This window comes from Ostrea edulis, chromosome 3 (genome assembly GCF_947568905.1).
Source record: "Ostrea edulis chromosome 3, xbOstEdul1.1, whole genome shotgun sequence".
In the NCBI taxonomy this organism is placed as follows: Eukaryota; Metazoa; Mollusca; class Bivalvia; order Ostreida; family Ostreidae; genus Ostrea; species Ostrea edulis.
Window position 1 is genome coordinate 36409779 of NC_079166.1, and position 11399 is coordinate 36421177.

The 11399-nt window shown below is 35.3% G+C and overlaps 1 non-coding gene across 1 annotated transcript; it reads left to right on the forward strand.

Annotated features, from left to right (window-relative positions):
- The first annotated feature begins 10115 nt into the window (after window positions 1-10115).
- Trnad-guc (transfer RNA aspartic acid (anticodon GUC)) lies at window positions 10116-10187 on the forward strand. Its single transcript has one exon. It is a non-coding gene; the product is annotated as a tRNA-Asp (tRNA).
- Window positions 10188-11399: the final 1212 nt, after the last annotated feature.

Genomic DNA, 11399 nt, shown 5'->3' on the forward strand with positions numbered 1-11399 from the left:
GACTCCATTGATTTCTTTATCAGCGTAAGTAAAAATTATCGTCTGCTGTCACCAGGTCGGAGTGACACCTGAATTTTTTTTTTTTATATGAATGATGAATTGATACTTTTGAATGTCAAAAACTAGAAAGAAAACTGATGATCGAGGATGGAAATCAGATACTAGAACAAAGTGTTTTCGTGTAAAACAATCACTGACGGGGGCTTCTCACGGAATGAACCGATGTTTAATCTTAATGGAAGCTAACCTGCAAAGGGCTAGACAAAATACAATGGCCACATTCTTTTACGTGAAGCAACCGGGCAACAAAATGTGAGAACTGTGACGTCAGAGTGCAAGGGGAGCAGAGACCAATTCGGGTTGTGGAAGCCGAAAGATTATATAATAAAAAGAGAAATACAAAGTGACACAGAAAGAATGAAAAATGATCCCCAGCTCTGCTAAAACACCGGGAGGTTGCATTACTTAAAGATTAATCTGATTCTCTTCGTCTAATCACTTAACTTTGATGATGGCGATTTAATGGTCTCAAATGACGCCGTCCCCGAGAAATGCATTGAAGTTGCTAGCTTACGTGGGGCAAAGACGGAATGGCATTGCATCAATTTTTAAAAATCGCCATTTAGATCTTAAAATGTCATGCAATTGATGAAAGATAGTGTTGCATTATTAGATAATCAAGATAGATGCATTATATAAGCGATATCTCGTGTGTAATAAAGGAAGATAATTAATGCTTAACATATTGATATAAATGTATCATCTTTTTAGGAATTTGCAATTGAACATATATTTAAAAGGTATATAATCTTTTTGTCCTTAATAACTTATCACTTAATAACTGTCATGCTTGTAATCAAATGTATGAATTCAAAAATACAAAAGTGTAATTCTTTGTTAAAAAAAATTTCTAAACATTTTTTCTTACCACACGTTTTTTCCTAAGTCGTGATTTCTCAAGGTTATTTGTCAAAAGTGTCAATTGTATGCATGTTGTATCAAATTTACTGCAGTTTTGAAATTCTCAAGTAGAAATATGTGTCTTAGCACTAGACAAAATCGCTGTTGGATGTGCACCTGGTATTCATTGCGGAAGTCGTGAAGTCCTTGTCCCTTAACCAAATACAATACAGGAATTCATATATTAAATAGACCAATTGGACGAGAGAGAGAGAATGTATTTGCAATTGCATCAACATATTGAATGATAATTGCACAATTCAATTTCTTTTCAGAACATAAAAAAAACTATATGAAACATAATTTAGAATATGTCTACAGATGTATTTTCTTTATTATCATCCACTGTAAAGACTGGTATATATCAGTTATACGAGAAACAAACCAGTTGTTATCTGCAAGCGTTTATGAATTAAGATTATAAAACACGATTTTAGGTTATCAGTGTAGAAGATGTTCAGAACTGAAGACTTAACAGTATTTACAAGAAAAACTCTGGTTGAACGTTTTTGAGTATAAGGCCCAGCGACCAACATGGTCATATTTGGTTAAGTCTTGTCGTTGATGCTTTTGAAAGGTTAGAACCACCAAGGGACTTTTATTTTCGAAGCAATATATCAAAGCACCCTTATATACATGACAAGATACTTACGGCAGGAGAAAGCGCTCGTGGAGGGAGGGAGAGACAAAAATATTCCAAAAACACCATCTGGAAATACCTTATGACAGAAAGAGAAATATATGAATCAAGGAAAAACAAGCGTAAACTGAATGATATACTAGTACCACAGCTGATCGAGAGACAGAAAAGCTATGGAGAACAAATCAAAAACACAAAAGACAATGTTGTTATGAATATGGTAACTGATACTCCTCCGGATAAGAGAGAATCTTTAGTTTCCTCTGTCGACCTGCAAAAGTCTTCTGGTAGGAAAAAAGTAAGACGTGATAGAAAACGGATACACAGAGAGACAGCAAAGGTCATTCGAAGTACAGACTCGCCGAGATAAAAAAAAAAAAATCCCCAGAGACCAAATAGTGTCCAGAGAACTTAAATGCATGTTGCACTTTCACCATACGCTCGTAAAGGGATGGCGGGACATATATAAGCAGACCAGAAAACGAAAAACCCAAAAGGCGTTTGTTAGCACCATGCCTTTCCATTTACTGCGGAAATACAAGTTGAATATTCAAGAAAGAGTATCCCCACTACAACAAATAGTAAACTTTGACAACTCGAAGAAAAGCAAGAATTCAGACAGCATGCACAGACAGCTGTAAAATCTTTCTGCAAAGGGATGATATATGTAACAGCCGTCCATCGGCTGGGAAGGGGTAATAAATGTAACAGCCGTTCATCGGCTGGGAAGAAAGAAACGAATACTCGCTTTACAGTTCAGTAACTTATCATGATATGAAATATCTCCATGCCAAATTCATCAGCGAGAACCCGGAAATTGGGATATCATATTCCCTGATTTGTCGGTTTCGACCCTTTTGGAGTTGTAAAAGGCAACGGACAGACTTGACTTTTCTTACAGAAATTATTCTGATATAAAGACTTGCATGTGTAGAGAATGTTTAACATGAAAGGTGAAGATAACGAACAGTGATCAATCTCATAACTCCTATAAGAAATACAAAATATATAGTTGAGCGAACATGAACCCCTGAACACACCAGAGGCGGGATCAGGTGCCTAGGAGAAGTAAGCATCCCCTGTCGACCGGTCACACTCGCCGTGAGCCCTATATCTTGATCAGATAAACGGAGTTATCCGTGGTCAAAATCAGTGTGTCAAGAACGGTCTAACAATCGGTATGAAACACGTCAGACAGCATTTGACCCAATCATAGGTTGTATTGACGAACTAGATCGTTATAACGACCATAGAATTTGCGAAATGCTGACTTTAATTGAGACTGTTGAAACCCCTGCATATCAACTTGTTCGTCAGTAGCTTGCCTCGATTCAAAAACTGACCATACGCAGAACAACCTCTTGCGTATCGAATCAGTTGAGATATGTAAACACCATATGCATGTGATAATGGAATATTGCTACATAAATGTGGGAAATTGACGATGGAGAAGTAGAAATCGTCGCGTTTGTCATAAAGTTGAGTTGTTAGTTTGCCGTTATTATCTACATTCAATCAAATATCTAAGTATGAAGCAGAAGTGGACGACTCTGTAATGTCTTTTATTTCGAGTTCACTGGGATATATTGAATAGACGTATGAATGAAAATTATTATTTATAATAGACAAAACGTCGTCGATATATCTAAATGTCGAATTGAAGGCCAAAGCGAGACATTTTGTCTTCTCGCGTAGAAGTTTTTGAATAAATTCTGCTTCATATGAAATAAAAACAGGTCAGCTAACAAAGGAGCACAATTCATGCCCATGGGAATTCCAACAAACTGTTGGAAGACCTGATCACCAAAGACCAAGAAGATATTGTCAATGAGAAACTCTAGCATATTTTTTATTTCAACTTCAGAGTACTTGTGCGTGGAATCAGAGTGGTGCTTAACAAATTAATTTTTTGGATGACTGATCACTAGATATGAATATTTCCGTTTTCCATTTTTGTTGAAGAAGCAACTGTCTATGATGTCAAAAAGTCTAGTCTTTCATTTGTCGTGATGAATGGTCATGTAGAGTGTTGAAAAGTCATAGGTATTGACAATTCAACTTTTATATGACAAACGGGATGATTTCAGCTTTTCCATCGTCAACTTCCCATATTTATGAAAGGCGAAGGTAACGAACAGTAATCAATCTCATAACTCCTATAATCAATACAAAACAGAGAGTTGGGCAAACACGGACCCCTGGATATACCAGAGGTGGGATCAGGTGCATAGGAGGAGTAAGCATCCCCTGTCGACTGGTCACACCCGTCGTGAGCCATATTTCTTGATCAGGTAAACGGAGTTATCCGTAGTCAAACTCAGTGTGCCAAAAACGGCCTAACAATCAGCATGAAACACGTCAGACAGCATTTGACCCAATGATAGGTTAATAGATACTACATCGTCGATATATCAAAATGTCGAACTGAAGGCCACAGCAAGAGATTTTTTCTTCTCACGTGGCAATATTCCATTATCACCTGCATATCAATCTGATTAAAATCAGATCCTCGATCCGCTCCTCTCTTTTTTTTTCTTGTCGCTACATGAGAAAAAAAAAAGAGGAACGGATCGAGGATCTGATTTTAATTAGATTGACCTGCATATGGATTTTACATATTTCAACTGATTCAATACGCAAGAGCTTGTTCTGCGTATGGTCAGTTTTTTAATCGAGGCAAGCTATTGACAAACACATTGATAGTACAGGGGTTTTAACAGCCTCGTTTAAAGTCAGCATTTCGCAAATTCTATGGTCGTTAGAACGACCTAATTTGCCAATACAACCTATCATTGGGCCAAATGCTTTCTGACGTGTTTCATACCGATTGTTAGACCGTTCATGGCACACTGATTTTGACTACGGATAATTCTGTTTGTCTGATCAAGATATAGGGCTCACGGCGGGTGTGACCGGTCAACAGGGGATGCTTACTCCTCCGCGACAACTGATCCCACCTCTGGTGTGTCCAGGGGTCTGTGTTTGCCCAACTATCTATTTTGTATTGCTCACGGGATTTATGAGATTGATCACTGTTCGTTATATTCACCTTTTATATTAAAGATCTCCAAGCAAACCTACTGTATCTGACTACTATAAGCATGACCCCCCTGTAATATGGGCGCATCTAAAACATGTTCTGGTCCATGTAAAAAATATTTATTTCAAAACAGACACCGTCTACTTCGTCAATAATGGTCCAACCACCCAATGTAGGTACAAAGCAAATTTCTATCTTTTGTCATTATATTTTTCTGACGATTGGCAACTGGGCGTTTCTAGAGACTGCTCAAGGTGAATGTCCAGCTGATGGGATTGTGAGAGCAGTTAAGCAATCAACTGATACATTTGCCGTACAGAGCGGAAGAAGACGATGATCACTGCTTTGTAAAATAAAGTGACAACAATTACATTCTATCTCGTCATGGAGGTAGAGGTGGGATCACAATACAGAAGAGCCACCCCCACCCCACCCCACCCCCAAACAAACCTGGACGCAATGCCCCAGACGATCAAACTTCATCTGTTAAAAATTACCATATTTAGATTCTTTTTTCTATTGAAGAGACATGCACACGATTTGAAATAAACATTTCCAAATTTCATTTTTTCTCTCCATTTTTGATGTTTACAATACTTAACTAAAGTATTTGTAATGGTCAGCAAACATTTGAATGCCAGTTGTCGAGTTGCAAGAGAGATACAGAGCTCACAATTCATTATTACGTAAACAAGGTTTGTGTCCATGTTTTTGTTCATTTAGGTTAATTATACTAGTAACAGTTTCGTTTAAAGCAGATTATTCAATTTACAACTTAATCATGAACACAGTTAAACAACCTCTGGTGTTTGTCACGTCTTATTGTTTTAACCATGATATTTTCTATTAAGCAATCTGTATGTACACAAAAACATGACAAGAGCCTTGCTTACATACCACATATTGTGAATGTTGTACCTCAAATGACATTCAATTTTTTCCCCTGACCATTAGAAATGCCTTAGTTAAGTATTGTAAACAATAAAAATGAGAAAATAAAATATGAAAATTTTTCGTTCAAATCGTACCCATGCCCCATTAATACCGTTTTTTGTATGAGTACGAATGTATTAATCTTCTATGTACACAAAGTAAAGACGCACGAACAGTACATGTGCCTGTTTTGAGCCTATCCCATTCATTTACTAATGTAGACCCAACCACCACCTCCTCCATAACATCAACTGTAGAAATTCTTCAGCAATCTGTCGACATCCAGTGAGTGGGGGAAATGTGGGTTTTAGATTCTGGTGATGTTCCATATCCCGCTATAGTCCTAACTGTGGACGATGATGATATAGAAATGCAAGTTATGCATAAAATCGGAAGTGATCGGTATTGTAATTTTAGCCGATAATGATAGATATATTGTGGTTTAAACTTTCACAACTACTTAGCGAAATAATTGAACCAACAAACCTCGGTACCAGACACTACCAGTTGTCGAAATCTGATTGACCGTAAGTTGTTAACGTGATCGATGTGTAAATCAAACAAAAATATGTAAATTTACAGATATTTTGTCCGTTTTTGCAATTAGGAAATAGTTTGGTATCTGATGTTTATCAATAAAAGGGTTGTTGTGGCATATTCAAGCATCGTATACTACTCATAAATGCTTCTAAACTTGACCCCCATATACACATGTATGTAGACATGTAAGTGGTCATTTACTGTAACAACGTGTTATTTCGTTATCATAACACTTGATAATAATTGAAATATATTTCAAAATGGTAGTCACAGACCTAGATTTTTAGTTTTGGAATTACTACCGACTTTTATGCTAATCGATCGAGATACAAGATCAGACTACGTCAATAAAAAGAAAGAAACATATTCCAAAAACTATAGTAGATCTATATATATATTTACGATAAAAACACTGTATATTAATACACTATCTAGATTATATTTTCTTGTATATAATCATTGCCCCTGTTACATATAAGGAGAAACTTCAAGAAAAGTATCTACTCCTTTGACCTCGAATACCTTTCTTAAGGTCAAGGCATACCATGACATAATCCTCTGAAACTGACCTCACTGACATTCCAAACGAATTGGTGTGCCCAATACCTTTCTTAAGCAGGGTAAATATACTTTAAAGAACATGTCATGTAGTCGCTAAAAGGCTTTAAAATGTGTGGGTAGAGAAAGGGTTAATTAAGCAAATACGTATGGAAAAAAGTTGTTTGTAAGATTAGAATGATATTTAATTCTGGTTCCGGTAACGAGTATTACATGTACGTCTCAGATCCCATATTTCTTAATGTTCTCACCGGAAATTTCATCTGCTGGTTCTCTGGTCATAGAGGAATGGGACACGTTGGAATTATTCACGTATAAGAATGTTTTAAAATCAAAATTTCCAGCTCTTGTTTGAGCATCGGTCCGCTAGAATCGTCCACTAAGGAAAGCTACACATACGGGGGAAAGTTACCTATACGATAATTTTCGCTAAAATGTACAATACTATTTTATTTGACGATGATTATAGGAAGTTTAAGAAATCACGTACATCCTTCTATTACATAATCAATGTGTCTGTTGACATTTCTATATTATACTTATAAACAGCGTATAATTTTGGATTTTGTGTGTAATAGAAATAATCTTAACTGGTTTAACATGTTTGGAATTTTCGTAAATAGTTTTAGTGTTGAATATAAAGTTAATATTATAATAAACCGACATCAGCATAAATTAACACGTATATGTACAGTGTACATGTATATACATGTAGTGCAAGCTTCATAAAATCCCAGACATTTAACCCCCCCCCCCCCTTTATCTGAAGTGTATGGCAGTTACAGTCTGTGTTGATATGGGTCCATGAAATTGATAAATGGCATAGATTAAGACATGTATTACAATTTACTTCAAATAGAAAACGAGTATTAAACGTTGAAACTGATCAAAGAGAAATACGTACACCATGAACAATTTTGTGTGTACGCGCACTCTAGTTTTATTTAATGTGCTTTTTTTTACGCATTATGAAAAAAAAAATGCATTGATGTCCCGCCCATAGTTTTGAATAATTCCATGACACGCTCGCTGCTCACGCCCAGGGTGTAGCTGGAAACATGTCATGCATGACACGTGTAATCATTGAAGCGAAGTAATTACGTAGCAGAAACATATCATACATGCATTAACAACTATATTTCCTATTTAAGTGCGGGTTTGAAATAAATTCAAACTTTAAACTAATTATGACATGAATTTTGAAATAGCTTTTTCTCCTTCTTCTTTTCTTTTATTTGCCTCCCTTTTCTTTCTTTCTTTTTTTTTTTTTCTTTTCTTTTTTTCTCGCTTCAAGAACATACATGTAAAGATACATTTTTTTTGTATATTATAGTTACAGGCCTTCGCGATGCATTGTTTATAGATTTAAAATATCAACGAATTCAAAGTGGTTTTGACGATTGATTTACATGTAAAATAGAGGTTATAATTATTATAAAATCAATGACTCGAGTCCTTAATCCTGATAAAAACAATTTCAAGTATTCATGATAACTATATATAGATTGTCATTTGAAATTCTTAAAGTAACTCCATACTCGCATTATCATCTGATAAAAGTATAGAAAGTGTAATGATTTCACTTTATTACAGTTAAAACTAATTTGTGTTAATACAGTATCAAGTAAAATATATAGGTCATTAAGATGCGAAACATACATAAACAGAATCATGTATGTCAACGTTAGATTGCAATTTTCCTTAAACAGCATTATCAAAATTTCACAAAAACTTAATATAAAATTTCCAGAAACTGTATTGTTTACAAAAATATTCATGTCTGTGAATAGTAAAGGATATTTATCGCATTGTGGATTTGATAAAGAAATCGACGAAAACGTTCCCTTGGATTCAATAGAAATATATAATTAATCATTAAAATATAAATTAGACTTTTGAAATATTTTATGTTTAAAAAGAATTTTTATAATAACTTTCGGAAAAACTCCAACAAAATTTTAAGTTTGTATCATACATATATCTAAATAAATCAACGGTTTTGCAAATTAAATCTTCAAAATCTTACGACATCACATGAGGGTGTAGCACAGGCACCTGAGGTGTGGATTGCTTGTATAGATCTTATGTACATTACACCCCCCCCCCCCTATAGAATGTAATTATTTTATACAGATCCCAAAATTAATCCAAAACTTGTTATTTCCCCACCGATCACCCTCATAAGTCGTTTTGAATAGTCAGTTTCTACCTTCTGTAAGCTTTTGAGATGACCACTTGTGAGATACCAATATGTAGTATCTCACAAGTGGTCATCTCAAAAGACAGAAGGTAGAAACTGACTATTCAGAACGACTTATGAGGGTGATCGGTGGGGAAACAACATGTTTTGGATAAATTTTTGGTTCTGTATATAAGATAATTTCAATTCAATTTATTAATACACCAAATATGTTGGCATACAATCACGTTAAACAATATGAGATATATGAAAATACACCAATTAAGTACAAACAGTTCATATCCATACTTTGAATATATAGGCCTATACAAACACACACATAACTAACATGTACATATATACACACATACATACCCTACATGTACATGTGACATATCAAACTGTATACATGCAATTTAGTATATAATCATATATAATATTAGTAATATAATTAGGCTATAGCACTTTACTTTTCTTGCGCAATATTCAAAGCATTCAAATAAAAATTCACATTACCTTCCAGCATGAACTACATTGACAGGGTTGCATAGTACTTTACAATTGTTCTCCGTTGATATATCATCATCTGAATTATACATATTTAAAGTGTATTTGTTTCTTTCTTATATCTTTAAACATAAAGCAGCTTGCAGTCAAATAAAAAATGTAACTCATCTTCAATTTCATTCTAGAAGGGGGGAGGGGTAATGTATACGAGATCTATACAAGCTATCCACACTTCAGGTGCCTGTGGGTGTAGGCCTGAATCACGGTAAGTTATAAAATGTGATGTTGATTAATATTACATACATGTTGGAGGCGGAGAGACCGGGTATCTGGCAGTGGGGAGAAAGGGTGGCATGAAGCTGAAGGAGGGAGGGGAGGGGGGTTGTTAAGCCCTCTTACCTATATACAAACGGCTGCATTCCGGAATAGGCGAATGTAGTCATAAACAGGGGCATAGTCTAAAAAATTCAGATGTTTTTCAAATCTCTTTCTCGCAATACGCAGAACTTTACGCGCCTGCTTATTCTTTCAAAATGTGGTGTATATCAAGGTCACAATCTAACAAAGTCGCCAGTGATTCACCAACATATAAAAAGAGGGGGGGGGGTATATCATGAAATAAACCCTATAAACTAGATCGAGATATATCTAGATACAATGTCTAGTTATATACGCATTGAAGATCACGTGATCATACGTAGCGATACGATTTACGCTTGTACTGTTATAAACGATATAAATACACTTGAAAATATCAATCCTCGGTAGTATAGTGGTCAGTATCCCCGCCTGTCACGCGGGAGACCGGGGTTCAATTCCCCGCCGGGGAGGATTTTTTTTCTTTACTCTTATTTTATTTTCATTATTTTGAAATAAACATAAAATAACAACACAGGGTCCCATGCACTAAATGCTTTTGTTTACAAAAACATATTGACTCCTTAATTCACAAACAACAAACACAGCATTGTTTTTTCTAAAGGGTGGGGATCCTTCACTATATGTATTATTAAATTCATCATTTTAAAAGTCAATGGTCTTACCATTCATATACTATCAAAGAAGGTGGGGGGAGGGGGAGTAAAGCAGTATACAATCACATGTATTGATCTTACTTTGCATGTGAAAATAAGAAAATAATCGCACTTAGCATTTAAAGTAAAGGTAAGTAAATAAATGTTGTCATAAAAAGTGGGGGAGAGGGACCCCCCCCCCCCCCCCCTCGATTGTACGTGCCTGAAAAAAATTATACCACGTTTATTCTTGTGCATAAAACTGCATCCAAAGTGTAAGCACAAAGGGTTGACAAGGACTGTTTAATGCAATAACTACATGGAAACAGGGACCTGTATACTATTTATGTATTATATGTTTAATAATATCAATACGCCGTACCGCGATATGATCGCTGCAGCCATGATGATGTAGATCATGTTCTGCACTCAATAAATGATGTAACCTACACACCATTTGTGGAGCAGTGCGGTCCTCCAGAGGTATTTTTGTTTTAAAGCTTGTATGAGTAATAAATCAAATAAAAAAAATTACACCGTATTTCTAAACTGGTTTGTGGAAATAAGGGGGAAACTCCTTATAATTTCTTATTTGTCAGACTTCTTCACATAACCCGCAGAGAACAGAAATCTTTATGTCATTGACCCCGTCGTGTCAACTGTCTCCCGTAAAATCTATGTATCTACAAAATATACATCATCACTCTTTCATGTACAGACAAGATCTAACTTTATGAATGGGTGTCTCTTATCCCCGATTCATATAAGCTCGAGGAAAGCAAAGTAAATATTGGATTTTGAATTTCGTTGTGTTTACTTTTAAATAAAACACCACTTACTAGCAGTATTACCTATGAAGTAAACAAATACTACCTGCCTTCAATGGGAAGTTTATCTAAACTTAAATACTGGTGTATAAATATACAATATCTACATTGCTGATGTTCTCTAAGTATCTAACAAAACCAACTTTTTAATCCAAAATTATCCTATCAGGTTATCGATCTGTCTTGTAATCAAGAAAGTATT